Source organism: Phaethon aethereus, assembly GCF_964289735.1.
Source record: "Phaethon aethereus genome assembly, chromosome: Z".
In the NCBI taxonomy this organism is placed as follows: domain Eukaryota; kingdom Metazoa; phylum Chordata; class Aves; order Phaethontiformes; family Phaethontidae; genus Phaethon; species Phaethon aethereus.
In genome coordinates this window covers 83,602,819-83,619,773 of record NC_138577.1, presented here as the reverse complement: position 1 = coordinate 83,619,773, position 16,955 = coordinate 83,602,819, and the positions used below count along the sequence as shown (strand labels likewise).

Genomic DNA, 16,955 nt, shown 5'->3' with positions numbered 1-16,955 from the left:
TGAAGGAGTTGCCTTATTAAAAACCAAGGTCGTCTTTCAAAACTTTGTACAGAATTTCTGTTAGAGTTTTCAGTAGGCCCTGCATGAGTCATTGGTGTAGCGTCAGGAATGGATCGCGTTCCCTGCTACCATGCGCGCCTGTGATGTTTTGCCACGATCCGCTGAGCTACAGCCAGCATGAGAGTCTCTACAGGCTGCTCCTCAAGAGCTGGTGCCATCTTACAACATTTCAAATAAAAGCTCTTTCGAAATCCTGCTGGTGTAACGACTCCAGTTGGCTTCTGAGCAACCAAATGCAGCCAGATTTTTGCTTCCAGATCATTTCCCCACCATCTCAGTCAATGAGGCTTTCACGAACTATGTGAAGTCCCAAGAAAAGGGAAGGGACTGTGTGGGGTTTCTTTGTTCGCTTCCCAAATGACCATTGCCCATTTCAAATGTGCATTATTTGGACAAGCAAAATAAAACTGCTTTTCTTTAAGGTTCTCTTTTGGAGATGAATATGTAATCAAAAACAGAAGTAGAGAAATGCAGAGAAGATACTTTTAAAAGCCCAGACTTAAGTCTGCTCTGATTTAGCCTCTGACCTTTATGCTCGTGTGCACCAGCGTAATTGCAGACATACATACCAAGTATCTCTTTCAAACCAAAGTACAAAATGTGCTGTCACCATAGGATCACCATCTCACCTCTCTGAATACAGCAGATAATATCAGGGTTCATATCATATGATTGATTTGTAATTCTGGAAATACTGGCAATTAATGTATTGGCTTTTTTATTGTTACTCAGGAATTATTTGCACAGTACTATAAGCAAAACCACAGCTGTAAACAAAGTGCCCACTTTATATTAAGAAAATCAATACTTTTTGTAGTAGATACTTTCTACTTTTTTCCAGTCTTCCTGGTTGCTCTTGTTCCACATATAATATGGGCCATTTGCCAAGAAGAGTCACAAAGTACTTTTAAATCAGGGTAACTCCTAAGGGTTTATGTGAACCCCCTTGAGTTCTGTTCAGCAAAGTTCTTCTGAAGTCAGAAGTACGTGTAGGAAAAGATTCATCTGCGTGGCTTTGCAGTTTGAAAGGACTGAAATATCTAACCTCAGTAGTCTTGGGGGATGATCTGTAGTTTTGGGGTGAGACCTCTGGCCTGTGATACAAGAAGGTCAAGTTCACGTACATAGTAATTTCTTGTTGTCCTGGTTTCAGCTGGGCTAGAGTTAATTTTCTTCCTGGTAGCTGGCACAGTGCTGTGGTTTGGATTTGGGATGAAAACACTGTTGATAACACACTGATGTTTTGGGTCGTTGCTGAGCAGCCAAGGGCTGCCCAGCTCCTCACCCCACCCCACGGGCGAGCAGGCTGGGGGTGCACGGGGAGCTGGGGGGGCACAGCCAGGACAGCTGACCCAGCCTGGCCAGAGGGGTATTCCAGACCATACGGCGTCAGGACCAGTACATGAACTGGGGGAGTTGGATGGGGAGGAGTCGCGGCTCAGGAGCTTACTGGGCATTGGTCAGCTGGTGGTGAGCAATTCTGCTGTGCACCACTTGTTTTTTATATTCTTTTATCATTATTATTATCGATATGATTATTCTCTTCTTTTTTCTGTCCTAATAAACTGTCTTTTTCTCAACACACGAGTTCTACCATTTTCTTTCAATTCTCTCTGCCATCCCCCTGGGGGTGAGGGGTGTGCGTGAACGCCTGTGTGGTTGTTTTAGCTGCCCACCAGATTAAACCACAACACTTGTGAACTCAGGATCTCTAATGCCTGTACCCGTGTGCAGTGCCTATAGCCAAAGTTTTCACTGAAGCTTATAGGGATATGCACATTAGTACACATGGAGGAGGTTAATCAGGCCCTTTTTTGTGTGTTTTGGAGCTAACACAAAGACACCGTCTAATCCCAGCTGAAGTACAATGCAGTGCTTGCTCCAGGCAGAATATTCTGACCCAGTTCCACAAAGCCTTTGAATCTGGTCAGTTTCACATGACATTTGGGAAGAACACGACATTTATATCCACTGTGGGTATAACCTTAGGAGTGTCTTTTTAACCTTCACCTTGGCAAGATCTTTCTGCAAAGACTTGCTGGGAATCAGTCAGTGAGGAAAAAAGATGCTGGCGCTCTAAAATATAAACTTCCTATTAATGCCTGCATTTTTAAAAATATAATTTTCTACAAGAAAAATGAACATTTTCACTATTGGATACCATAGCAAATTTGAAAATCATGTTCTTTGACTGAGTCATCTGACATAAGCATAATGATCTGTTGCAAGTCAGTACACAAATTACTGCTGATTTGTGTTATAGTAATAGAGGTATATTTTCTGCTGCCTACAGAGCAAATAGTTAGGAAACAGTCCACTCTGTGGAACTGCAATGCTTGAGCGAGAAACATCTACTTACAGTCAGTGGAGAAAATCTGTAAACTGCACAAGGGTAATTTTTTACTTGAATTCTTGATAGAAAACTCTACTTAGCAGACGGTCTGCTGCAGCGATAAGCCAAGTATCTTTTATTTCTGTCTGCCAGCCAATGTAATGCTTTCCTTTCTAGTAGAAGCTAATTTACATTTTTGTTTTTATCTAGACTTTTTCCTGGTAGATGTAGTTGGTAGATGTTCAAGTTTATTTCTCTGATTTATACACTTAAAATTATTTTTTAACCACCAAAGTATGAAAGTGAATGTCTCACAACGTGTCCCACGTGCTTGAAGTTGACTGAAGAATTCTGGTTTTGCCAAGCCTTCCACAAAGGTGCAGATTCTTTGACAGTAGACACTGGCTTTTAATAGATTAGTCTTATATGCACCTGACAGACAAGGGCTGCAGGAACCGTTTAAAAGTTTAATCTTTGAGCAGGGAACACTGGGAACACAAGGGAAAAACAAAAAAGGCAAGAAAAATTTGATGGAAAAATTTGATCTACAAGGAAAACACATCACCCAGAGCTGAAAATATGTTCGTCAGAGATTTCTTAATGCTGTGATTTCACAGACTACTCTGTGTGTTGGTGCTCAAAACTTCTAAGTTGAAATTTCGATTTAAGTAATGATTTATCATCTCCTATCTTTCTGCTGTTTTATGGCAGACCAGACTTCACCCTCTGTGGTATGTGTGCAGCTCTTTGTTATCCGTAACAGATGTCAGTAGGGGTTGTGTGGGTATGTGCAAATGTAGAATTTCACAAGTATTCTGCTTCAGATACTACTTTCTTTGGGATTCAGCCTTGTTTATTACAGAAAATAGTTATGTTTTTGAGAGGACTGTGTTTGCTTTTCCTGCCATAGGTATACATTTCTCTTTTACTATCTTTGGTTCAAAAAAGTTGTTTTCTTGTTCAAAAATGTTAGTTGAAATTAGTTGTAGCCAAAGTACTTCTAGGGAATTTTGGCACTTGATTTCTCTTCATATACTGAAAAATTACCCAAATTCTTTTACTAACATGCTCAGTGTGAACATGACATAACATTTGTTGTCTAAATCTTTAATTTGTTAAGCATAGGAAGCAACAAGCATGATGTTTGGAACATATGTGTAGTTATTTATACTGGAAATGGTGGTAATATTATTTATTAGTTTTAATGTACTTACAACATGACTTTTGTGTGTCATCTTAAACATATGAAGACTCTTCATAATGGCCTTTAACAATCATTAAGTTCATTCTTTTCAGTTCAAGAGGACTTAGAGAGTCTTTAGGTGTAGGAACCTACTCTAGGTTGTGTTTAAATTAAAAAAACACATGTGTATGTGGTTTCTTTGTTGTTTTCTTCAGTGGAAGTACTGTAGAGCATAATGAAGAGTCAGTTGGAGGTGAGAGGGTAAAAAAGACCGAGCAGGCGCAGAAAATCTATGTGTGCCCTGCCCCAAGGTCCATTTCTTCTAGTTTGACCCTTGAATGCTGTAGATTCTGGTTACTGCCTGACCGCTGATAGCCTCTGGGGGTATCAAAAGAAGGGCTCTAGCTGCAGATTCCTTTCTTATCTGAAGAAAAAAATAAAATAATAATATTATTCAGGGCTAATTTGTGTTCTAAGGGTTAGTCACAGACAGTCAGTCAATTTCCTAAGGAATATGGTCTATTAAGACATAAGGAGAGGTACTTAATTACAAAATAGACATAAACAACAAGCTCCATGTCCACAGACCTCCAGTCTTCTGTGTAATTTTCTTTTTCAAACTGAGAAGACTACAGTTAAGCTTAGGAAATAATTTGTCTGCATTGCTTTACCCTGTTGCTTATGAACCACAGCATCAGTACCCCTTTGTTTAATTATTTAACAGTACAAAGGATGGAATAGCTGTCTTTTTTTAAAAAAAAAAGAAAAATCTTTCAACAATTCAGACGCTCTTTCCATTTTTATGGAATGATACGAAAACATTTTAAGTGAAAAAGCAGCATTTTAGGTTTTTGCTATTAAATTAAATTCAAAATGTTTTGGAGTTCATATTTTTACTTTTATACCTGTTCTTATGAAAATGAAACAACTTTATAGATACTTTTAACTTCTTCAATACAAATTCAAAAATGGTCAAACTTTTAATTTTATGAAAATTATTGTTCAGATTTCAGAGACAAATAACTTTGTTATCACTTCCAAATTTGACAAACATCCAAGCTCTCATTCCAGACCAGCTTTATTTAATATTCAATTTAATATAGTGCAGTTTGAATTAACTGCTACTGCATCTGTGAGTTCCAGTTTAAAATGAGTTTGAACTGTTTGGAAATTCATTTAATACAAGATCCTTGTGGAAAATTCATATGATATTTCCCAGTCAATCAATTTTTGTGGAACTTTCACATGAAAGCTCTAGAATGGAACATATGGTAAAAATGGTAACAGTTATTAAATCGTTACTTTTATCTGGAATATGTAAGTCCATTCTGATGACCCTTCTTTTCCTTACCCAGATCAGAAACTGAACCTTGGCCAGGCAAGCCTAGTGGCCAAAATACTGATCATATATTTCAAAAGAATACTTCTTCATCTTATAGCTCTCTGGATGTTTGGGTTGGTTTTTGTTGGTTTTTTTTCTTCCCATTTCTGACAGTATAAAGTGATTTGTTTGCTTTTTTAAACTTTGGGGAACAGGAAAATATTTTCCTGTATAACTCCAGGCTTGGTCAACAATTTTAGCAAAGTGTTAATCCTTTAAATCAGTCATGCCTTGTGCTTTCAGCACACTCCGCAGTAGGTGCAGAGAGCCGATAAGTGTTACAGGGTATTTTGAAAGACGAGAAAATATGTCTGTATCAGATCAAAGGCAGAACTGAGTCCCAGGGTGGGATATGTCTTGCCAGTAGCCAGTAACCCAGAGATCTATTTACGAAGCTCTATAATAGGGGCTCCAGGGTGTCCCTTTGACTAATAAGAGATAATCTTTCTTATGTCCTGGAGAATGAAGATTAATAGACTTTTTAATTGTATTCAAGGCAGTACATTACAATATTATTGCCTTAGAAGTGCCAAGCAATTTAATCTAAAAGGAAAAAGACAGTTGATTTCTTCTGTAAACCTGGAAAAACACTTCTCTAGCTAAAAAAGCCCAAGCCCATTCCAACATTGTAGTGCAGAAATTTTGTTTATTTCTGCTGGTGACTAACAGTGTATCACTAGGAACAAAAGCCCGTCCTATCATTTCAGGGGCAGGACGGTGGGGGAACAAAGGAAAAAAACAAAGCAGCTTACTGTTTTTTCAAAGTCTGGTAGTACAATTTTGACATTTAGTTTACAGCTACAGCAGCATATCTGTATGAAACGGGTTATGCATAATAATCCTGGCTGACAGATGGGCAAAGTCGTTCTTAAAAAGAATGGTTGAATGATGCTGCCTTGTCTGCATTTCCTATCAAAATAACACTCATGCATTTAAAAGCTCCTCAGAGCTTTTAAATACAAGGAGGAACTTTCAGCCTAACCCCACTTATCTTCTAGGCAGATTTAACTTTGCTTACAGGCAGGTTTTTGTTAGTATTTCAACAGTTCAATTATTAGTCACTTTGCAGTATCTTGTGTGCAAGCCTATCTTCAGTTTACTTGTTGATCTATAGCCCAGATACTTGTAGATTATTGGGACATTTTCATGTACTGCAGAAAATATTTGCAACATTATTAATCACCTGAGAAAAACCTACCAGGTGAATAATGAACTTCCATATTACCACCATTATTTTTCATTTTAAAAATAAAATGAACTGCTCATGCATAGGTGAGTCCATTTATGATCCCGACATTTTTACAAAGATATTTATCAGTCATCCAATAAAAGATGTCATATCATCTTCCCTACCGAAAACCAAGCAGAAGTACAGTAATTTATTTGTAGGGAAGGATTTTGCTTTCCCAGCCTTTCCCATTGCATCACCAGCCTTTGATTTCAGTTTAAAACCACTGCACTGAAATGCACTGAAAACCAAAGACAAATGAATCTGAGATACCAAGGTTTCTCCTGACTGCAGTTCAAAAGCAGAGGCTGTTTCAAAGTACTGATATAAAATGTTAACTTCCTCACTTTTCACATTTCTGGTTTAAAAGTGTTAAATAAACACATTTCCCTTGCTTACAGTCCAAGTTTTCTCCTATCTGTGTTTGCCAGAATTTTGCTGCTGTTTTACCCACTCCAGCACCTGCAATGGTCTTTAATCAGAAGGCCAGAGAATCCACACTGGGACAAAGCCCACAGCAGTGCCATGCAGGAAATGTTACTGATAAAATTACTCAGCAACCTGAGATATATTTTAGTAAAATAAGGAGAGGTAACGCATCTCCTTTCTTGCTCTTGTCACAATCTAGAGAGAGTAGAGCATGCCCGTCTAGCATCTTAGGATGATCTGTTCCTTATTCATAGATTAGAAGAAAGACAAGCAGAAATGGAAATTGTCAATAATTTTCAAAATTTAGTAATTTTTGGTTTACTTTGGTAATTGGTTTTTTCTGTGTTTTATTTTCACCTTTAGACATAGCCAAAAGCTTTTGATCAAAAGTTATCATCATCATTATTGTTAGTACAGCAATAACCGTTTTAAATTATATCTTCCAGAAATTACAGTCCTGAAAGCTACTTCTTATCATCATCCAGTTTTATGCAGTTTTTGCTTCTAAACACATGTACCATTATGTAAAGAACTGAATGTAAATTAAATGTTTTGCCCATTTCCATGTCTATTTCTAGACATAACTAGGTGCCAGGATCAGAAAATTGTACTGCACAGTCACTGCTTGCCGTAATGTCCAGCTGAAGACCTTGACAGGAAGGTAGCATAATATGCTGCCAGTGTGTTGAATCATGCACTACTCAAGATCATATTCTTTTTTTTCTCTTTTTTTTTTTTTTTAATGGCAAAGTATTGTTTTGTCCTTGGCTTTCTCACAAGAACTCCAACTGATTGACCTAGCACAGAATGGTATTACAGTTTTTATCAACTCTTCAAATGTACTAATGCAGCTCAAATGCTTCTTCTAAGTCACCCAGATGTCAAAGCCTGCTTGATCACTGGTAATTTAATGGACTATATTTAAAACTCTTAGCATCATCAAGGACTGATAAGCTTTGAACATTCCATAGCAGACATAGAGGCTATTGCTCTTTTATTAATGGTTTCTTGACTGTTGATGACCAATACAATTGATGTCATAGAATCATAGAATCATTTAGGTTAGAAAAGACCTTTAATATCATCAAGTCTAACCGTTAACCGAGCACTGCCAAGTTGACCACTAAGCCATGTCCCTAAGCACCACATCTGCATGTCTTTTAAATACCTTCAGGGATGGTGACTCAGCCACTTCCCTGGGCAGTCTGTCCCAGTGCTTGACAACCCTTTCAGTGAAGAAATTTTTCCTAATATCCAATCTAAATGTCCCCTGATGCAACTTGAGGCTGTTTCCTCCTGTCCTATTGCTTAGGAATTGAGAGAACCCCCTTTCAGGTAGTTTTAGAGAGCGATAAACTCTCACCCCTCAGCCTCCTCTTCTCCAGACTAAACAACCCCAGTTCCCTCAGCCGCTTCTCATAAGACTTGTGCTCCAGATCCCTCACCAGCTTCGTTGCCCTTCTCTGGACACGCTCCAGCACCTCAACGTCCTTCTTGTAGTGAGGGGCCCAAAACTGAACACAGGATTCGAGGTGCGGCCTCACCAGTGCCCTGTCCAGGGGCACGATCACTTCCCTACTCCTGCTGGCCACACTATTGCTGATACAGGCCAGGATGCTGTTGGCCTTCTTGGCCACCTGGGCACACTGCCGGCTCATGTTCAGCCGGCTGTCAACGAGCACCCCCAGGTCCTTTTCTGCTGGGCAGCTCTCCAGCCACTCCTCCCCAAGCCTGTAGCATTGCATGGGGTTGTTGTGACCCAGTAGCAGGACCCAGAACTTAGTCTTCTTGAACATTTACAGTTGACCTTGACCCATTGATGCAGCCTGTCCAGATCCCTCTGCAGAGCCCTCCTGCCCTCCAGCAGATCAACACTCCCACCCAACTTGGTGTCGTCTGGAAACTTACTGAGGGAGCACTCGATCCCCTCATCCAGATCATTGATAAAGATATTAAACAGAACCGGCCCCTATACTAAGTCCTGCGTAACACCACTGGTGACCGGCCACCAGCTGGATTTAACACCATTCACCACTATTCCAAAGAATTGGCTCAGCTATCCACCCAGCAAAGACTAACTATACCAGCCCAAGTCATGAGCAGCCAGTTTCTCCAGGAGAATGCTGTGGGAAACAGTGTCAAAGGCATTACTAAAGTCCAGGTAGACAACATCCACAGTCTTTTCCTCATCCAATAAGCAGGTCAACTTGACATAGGAGAACAGGTTTGTCAAGCAGGACCTGCCTTCCATAAACTCATGCTGACTGGTCCCGATCATCTGCTTGTCTTGTACATGGCACATGATGGCACTCATATGATCTGCTCCATAACCTTCCCCTGCACTGAGGTCAGGCTGACAGGCTTGTAGTTCCCCAGATCCTCCATCCGGCCATTCTTGTAGATGGGTGTCACACTTGGTAACTTCCAGTCAACTGGGATTTCCCCAGTTAGCCAGGACTGCTGATAAATGGTTGGAAGTGGCTCGGTGAGCACTTTCGCCAGTTCCCTCAGCACCCTTGGGTGGATCCTATCTGGGCCCATAGACTTGCCTGTGTCTAAGTGGTGTAGCAGGTCGCTAACCACTTCCCCTTGGATTATGGGGACATCATTCTGCTCCCTGTCCCTGCCTTCCAGCTCAGGGGGCTGGGTACCCAAAGAACAACTGGTCTTACTATCGAAGACTGAGGGAAAGGCAGCATTAAGTACCTCAGCCTTCTCCTCATCCTTTGTGACTATGTTTCCCCCCACATGCAATAAAGGTTGGAGATTCTCCTCAGCCCTCCTTTTGTTGCTAATATATTTATAGAAACATTTTTAATCGTCTCTTATGGCAGTAGCCAGATTCATTTCTAGTTGGCTTTGGCCCTTCTAATTTTTCCCCTGCCTAACCTCATAACATCTTTGTAGTCCTCCTGAGTTGCCTGCCCCTTCTTCCAAAAGTCATAAATTCTCCTTGTTTTCATGAGTTCCAGCCAAAACTCTCTGTTCAGCCAGGCCAGTCTTCTTCCCTGCCAGCTCGTCTTTCAGCACATGGGGATGACCTGCTCCTGTGCCTTTAAGATTCCTTCTTGAAGAACGTCCAGCTTTCCTGGACCATTTTGCCCTTCAGGACTGTCTCCCAAGGGACTCTGTCAGCAGGTTCCAAAACAGGCCAAAGTCCGCTTTCCGGAAGTCCAACACTGCAGGTCTGCTGACCTCCCTCCTTCTCCAAGCATCAAACCCTCTATCTATCATTTTTGTGATCACTATGCTCAAGGCAGCCTCCAGCCGTCACATCATCCACAAGTCCTTCTCCGTTTGCGAACCACAGGTCGAGCTGGGTGCCTTCCCTAGTTGGCTCACTCACCAGCTGTGTCAGGAAGTTCTCTTCCACACACTCCAGGAAGACTTAGACTGTTTCCTCTCTGCTGTGTTGTATTTCCAGCAGACATCTGGTAAGTTGAAGTCCCCCACAAGAACAACGGCAGGTTGTGAGACTTCTCCCAGCAGCTTGTAGAGTATTTAATCTGTTTCTTCATCCTGGCTGGGTGGTCTATAACAGACTCCCACCATGATATCTCCCTTGCTGGCCTTCCTCCCGACTCTTACCATAAACACTCATCCCTATCGTCACCATCAGCAAGCTCTAGACGATCAAAACACCCGCTCACATGCAGGGATACCCCACCGCCTCTCCTTCTTCCCCTATCCCTTCTGAAGAGTTTATAGCCATCCATTGCAGCATTCCAGCTGTGCAAGTCATCCCACCACATTTCCATGATGGCAACTTTATCATAGTTTTTCTGCTGCACAATGGCTTCCAGCTCCTCCTGTTTGTTGCCCATGCTGCGTTCATTGGTGTAGATGCACTTCAGTTGGGTTATTGATCCTGTCACTTTTTTGGGGAGAAGCCTTAGTTCCTACATGACCATTCTCAGGTGCTTCCATGGTTTCTAACCCATCAAAATCCCTTGCAACTTTGCTGCTGCATGGATCTCCATCCCCTACATTCACTGAAATGGCAGGCCAAAGGGCCTCACTAGCGCACCATCCCTCAAACATTGGCGTGCTGCACCCAGGCTTGTCTCTAGTGAGCCTGGTTTAATCCTTTTCCTGCTTCGGATCCAGTTTAAAGCTCTTCAATGAGCCCTAACTCGTGTGCAAAGATCCTTTTTCCCCTTTGAGACAGGTGTACCCCAACTGTTGCCAGCAAGCCTCGTGTCATGATCAAAAATCCCAAAATTGTGCTGGTGACACCAGGCTTGGAGCCAGGTATTGATCTGCTGGCTCTTCCTGTTTCTTCCTTCTTCCTTCATACTTCCCTGCCACTGGAAGGGTAGAAGAGAACACTACTTGTGCTCCTGATCCCTTAACCCGTTGTCCCAAGGCCCTCTGGGGCAAGATGATTGCCCTTGGACTTCTTATTGCAACTTCATCACTGCCTACCTGAAAAATCAATGATGGATAATAATCCAAGGGTCACACCAGGGTAGGAAGCTTTCTCTTTGCATTTTTAACCTGGGCCCCAGGGAGGCAGCAGACTCCCCTAAGAAGTGGGTCCAATCTGCATATTGGCCCTCTGTTCCCTTCAGAAGGGAGTCTCCAATGACAGTGACCCATCTTTTTTCTTTATGGAAGTGGTTTTGACACAGGGCATAAGCTGACTTAACTTCAGTGACACCTGCAAGCTAGATGAACCATTGTCCTCATTATTGTTCAGTTCCACTTGCAGAGCCTTGTACCTATTATGCAAGGGCACTTGGGAAGGTGGGGTAGTCACAGAGGAGACACGCCTGCTGTACTGGGCGAGAACTTGTCACCGTTGCCTCTTATCCCTTAAGTCACTGTTTTCAGCCAAGCGAAGAGAGAACTGGGAATCCTCTGAATCACGCATCCTGTCTGCCTGTTCAGCCTGTCTCAGGGAAGGTAGGGTGCAATCCCAGTAATCTATCTCTCTGTCTCTCTTCCTGATACTCCTCTACTGACTTGCCTCTTTCTGGAGCTCTGTCAGTGAACTGAGGAGTTCCTCCGCCTGGGCTCTACTAAAGCCACAGAATCACAGAATCACAGAATGGTAGGGGTTGGAAGGGACCTCTAAAGATCATCTGGTCCAACCCCCCTGCCAAGGCAGGATCACCCAGGGCAGGTTGCACAGGAACGTGTCCAGTCGGGTTTTGAAGCTCTCCAGAGAAGGAGACTCCACAACCTCTCTGGGCAGCCTGTTCCAGTGCTCCATCACCCTCACAGTAAAGACGTTTTTCCTTATGCGGAGGTGGAACTTCCTGTGCTGCAGTTTGTGCCCATGGCCCCTCATCCTGTCACTGGGCACCACTGAAATGAGACTGGCTCCATCCTCCTGTCAGCCACCCTTCAGCTATTTATAGGTACTGATAAGATCCCCTCCCAGCCTTCTCTTCACCACATTAAACAGCCCCAGGTCTCTCAGCCTTCCCTCATATGAGAGATGTTCCAGTCCCTTAATCATCCTTGTAGTCCTCCGTTGGACTCTCTCCAGAAGTTTCCTGTCTCTCTTGAACTGGGGAGCCCAGAACTGGACACAGTACTCCAGATGAGGCCTCACCAGCGCAGAGTAGAGGGGGAGGATAACGTCTCTCGACCTGCTGGTCACACTCTTCTTAATGCACCCCAGGATACCATTGGCCCTCTTGGCCACCAGGGCACATTGCTGTCCCATGGAGAACTTATTGTCTGCCAGGGCTCCAGGGTCCTTCTCCATGGAGCTGCCTTCCAGCAGGTCAGACCCTAACCAGTACTGGTGCTTGTTCCTCCCCAGGTGCAGAACTCCACATTTGTCCTTGTTAAATTTCAGGAGGTTCCCTCCACCCAGCTCTCCAGTCTGTCCAGATCCTGTTGAATGGCAGCCCAGCCTCCTGGGGTATCAGCCACTCCTCCCAGTTTTGTACCATAGCAAACTTGCTGAGGGTTCCAACCCTTCATCTAGGTCATTGATGAAGATGAATAAAACCGGACCCAGTACTGATCCCTGGGGAACACCACTAGCTACAGGCCTCCAACTGGACTCTGCACTACTGACCACAACCCTTTAAGCTCTGTTGATTAGCCACTTCTCGATCCATCTCACAGTCCACTCATCTACCTGGATTCTACTAAAGTCCTCTAATCACATTTACAGTAAAAATATTCCTTTACACAGATGTGAAATATTCAATGTTAGGAGAAAAATTTATAGATTTATAGATTTAATCATCATTGATGTTATAATTTTGAGATTCTAAATCTTCTTGTACTTCAGACTATGTTCAGACCTGGACATACCCTGTACTGCCATTTCCCATGAAGATGTGAATACTCTCTGATAAGTTCTAGGAGTAACTGACACTCGCAGAAGTCATTCCAGTTTGCAGGATCAGTATGAAAACAGTATTATCTTTTGTGTGCTGCAGGCGGGATTTATCAATGTGCTGATACTATGACTGCAGAACATCAACTGCCTTGAATTCCCATAGGAAATGGGTAGCAAATCCCGCTGGCACTTTTGAAAATCCAAACCCTAAGGCTAAAATTTGCTGCTTCTTTTTTACTTTTTTTTGCATTTTAGGTTTGAGATAGCAATAAAAAGAGATTAGCCATGGTTTAGTAAAGTGTGGTTATAAAAAGTTTCTCTGTAAGAAATAGATGCTTCTTTTAAAATGGCTATGCAGTAACCATAAAAATCTGATTTATCTGAATTTTTACGAAAATACTAAAAAAATGTATAGTAATTCACGTGTTTTTTTCCTCTTTTTCCCATAACTGTTATTACTAACTACATAGATACATTAATGAAGGATTCACACAGTTTGTACTATTTATGAAGCAGCTGCTCCTCAAGAATTTGTTCATGGAAATGAAGTGAGCTGTAAGCTTGTGTGTGTGTTTCACTTTAAAAAATTCAGAATAATGTCCTGAGATGTTTACTTGACAGTCCATGGAGATTTCAAGTGACAGACCTCACACGCCAGTTTCTCACTTTTAAGTTGTACTGGTGTGGTGGGTTGACCTTGGCTGGACACCAGGTGCCACCAAGTTGGGTTATCACTCTCCTCCTCAGCAGGACAAGCAAGGGAGAAAAATAAGATGGAAAAAAACCTCGTGGGTCACGATAAAGGCAGTTTAATGAAGTAAAAGCGACGGCCATGCACAGAAGCAAAGGAAAACAGAAGATTTATTCTCCGCTTCCCATCAGCGGGCGATGTCCAGCCACTTCCCGGGACGCGGGGCTTCCGTCCGGGCAGCGGTTGCTCCGGAAGACAAGAAAACCCAGGAAGACTGCCTCCCCCCCGCCTTCCCGTCGCTGTTGCCGCTGCGCTGACGTCATACGGTGTGGAGCAGCCCGTGGCCGGGGGGTCCGCTGTCCCGGCCGCGCCCCCTCCCCAGAGCTTGCCCCCCCGTGATGAAGGGGCGATGCTGGAGGGACAGCCTGGGTGCTTTCTAGCGACCAGCACAAAGCACAGCGCTGGGAGGGCTGCGGGGGGGATTAACGCCGCCTCAGCCAGACCCAATACCACTGGGTACAGCTGACAGCGCATGGTGTTCTTTCTAACTCGTTTCTTATATGCAGTTGCTGCAGTCAAAAAGCAATTCAGAGGAAATGTGCTCTTTAAGAAGAGGCAAATAAGAATAAGTAAGGAAATAGAGTCATAATTATTATCTTAGCCTAGAAGACTACAGACATTAAAAATATAGTGGAACAATGTTAAAATAATATTGAAGGTCTAAGCTTAAATTGAAAAAGAATAAAGCAAAGCAAACCCCACATTCTTAAAGAAGAAAAAGAATGGCATTCCCATTTTATTTCATCTGAAAGCAACCCATCTCTACCTGGTTCATGAGCAGAAGCTTAATTTTAAGCATATGCTAGCAAATAAAGACCCAATTAAATGTAAATACATGATATGATATGACATGATATTTATTATACTATCTTAGAAGGGATGAAAATCCTTTATAGTAAAATATGAACAAAACACTCTTAAATGCTTGCTCTTATCAAATTATTATGGCTTCTTCTTAGAGCATTTCCTTTTGTCTCATAACTTATTTTCTTACTGTAATTTTTTAAGGTTTTGCTAATAAGCATTTACCCTAAGAGTGTATATTTAAGTGATATACTAAAAACACTCTTCTGTGTATGATGCTGTGATGGAGATTATATTTCTCTAACAAGAGTGTATAGTTGCTTGAATGGTTTTTTCCTTCAAAGTTTTTAGATGCAATTAGGCATGATGGATTATAGTTTGGGGTTGTCTTTTTTTAATATGAGCCTTTGGAAAACAGCCTGAAATGCTAAGCTTCATAGTTTACAAACAAGAAATGCTGCTGAAATGTTGATAGAATGTTGTTAGAAGCTTCTAGATGTTGCACATCGGTGGCAAGTGTACTGTACCGTCACCAGTTTTCCTTGTACCTCCAATGTTTGGGCCCAGGGATGCTAAGTGCCTATATCTGATGCAGTAAGATAAGGATGCTTCAGTTCTGCCTGTTTGCTGTAGACACCGAAGCCTGTCCCTCCTTTTCTTAGGCTTGGGTGCCGATAGCAAGTACCTGACTGTGCCAATTTACCCTGGAAAAATCATGAAAGTCACAAGGTCTTAAATAAAGAGTAAATAACCTGCTCGGGACAGCTTAAGTGCATTAAACTGTCTTGGTGGGATTCAGGTGTCTGACCATGAGTCGCTAACATTACCTTGAGTCTCTAACATTACCTTAAGCATCCCAAAATATCGGAGACCTCCTTGCAAGACCAATGTACGTGATAGGCAGACCTGCCTCTTGGTGAAGTAGCAGCTGGAGACCATGCAAGCCTTCTTTTTTCAATATTTTAAGGGTAAATTCTGCCAAACTTGGCAGTGCTTCCTTCTTATGCTCCTGTGTGGATCCAGGTTTCTGCCTTTTTGGTCCCTGGTGCTTTTAGTCCAAGGAACTTTTTTGTTTGCCAACGAGAGTAGGACTACCCAGAAATTCATCAGCATTATCTGGCAACAAGTGATAAAAAACAGCCTACAAAAACCACACACGTAAATAAAAGAAAACCTGACAGAAAAATGACATCTCTAAAACCACAAAAAAAGTTGGGCATATAATTAGCTATACTGGGAACAGAAACATAATATCTGTATAAGCAGGGGACTAAAATGAACATTTTAAATAATTATTAAGGAGCATTATTGAACTAACCTTAACCCTCAGCACTCCTGAAATATTCCAGCCCATCTCTCTACTCTGCATCTTTTAACTGAAGCTGAGATTGTATGTCCTGAGATGAAGAGATGCACAGCTGAATGTCAAGTGAGTCATTTTACCATTAATCTTCACTGTGAAACAGGACCCAGTGCCCCTTGGATTCTGAGAGTTCTTTCTTCTCCTTTAACATTACAGTGTAGATAAGGAGAGTGTTATTTTTAAAGACTGTCTCCACTTTTCATGCTTTGGCTCACATGATGGAGTATCCTCACAGAGCATGAAATGGATTCCTTTCAGATGAAATTAAGCAAAAAGACATGCTTCAAAAGTTGGTGCAGTCTAGCTGGAAGTAAAAACCCTGCAGCACACACTGTGTGTGGACACCCTCTTCTCCATATCAGCCCCTTTGCTGTACAGATCTACCTCCATTGGACTGTGTTGCTTGACGGTGTAAACGCAGCCTACCTGTGCTTAGTGATTTCCCCGTATCCAACGCTCTGGACAGTGTGGCTGGGCTTTGCTAGATATCAGAGAATGACAGAATGGTTGAGTTTGGAAGGGAATTCTGAGAGTCATCTTGGTCCAACTCCCACGATCAAGCAAGGCCACCCAGAGCCAGTTGCCATCCGAGGCTATCCATCTCCTGTGTTAATGTCTGAGACGCTGGAGACTTCTGCAATTTGATCTTCTTGAGGCTTGTCTTCTTGTAAGCCAGAGTCGCAGTGTGTGTTTCTGTTCCAGGAGAGACTCCTTCAGCTGTGTGATCACTCATCTTCCACATGTGATCTCATGAAAGCTACCCACTTCCTCTTCTGAGTCCTGTCCACACATGGCTTATCATTCACCTGTTGTCCTGCCTCCTTAACAGTCCCAGCAAATGCCTGGAACTTAATTTGTTTCCACCAAGTATATAGAAGAGGGAAAAGGTGCATTGGGGGCGGGGGGGGTGATGTTCAGAAAGTTATGGTTGCTATTTCATGGCACTTCTACTCCACTTGTACTGAGCTTCCTGATATAACAAAGACTCAAGCGAGTAGGTTGTGGTAGGCAATGCATCACCTGAGGACTGTCTTGAGTCCAACCGCAGTAGAGCTGTGCTCAAGCACAGTGCATGCAAATGCAGTTGTACTGCTGGCAGATCCAAACTGGTTTATGGGCA

The 16,955-nt window shown here is 42.4% G+C and overlaps 1 protein-coding gene across 1 annotated transcript in view; it reads left to right on the top strand.

Annotated features, from left to right (window-relative positions):
• EDIL3 (EGF like repeats and discoidin domains 3) overlaps positions 1-16,955 on the top strand; it is a gene marked incomplete at both ends in the record, with an annotated part of 263,433 nt that overhangs the window by 233,726 nt on the left and 12,752 nt on the right. The gene's annotated exons all lie outside the window — the stretch shown is intronic.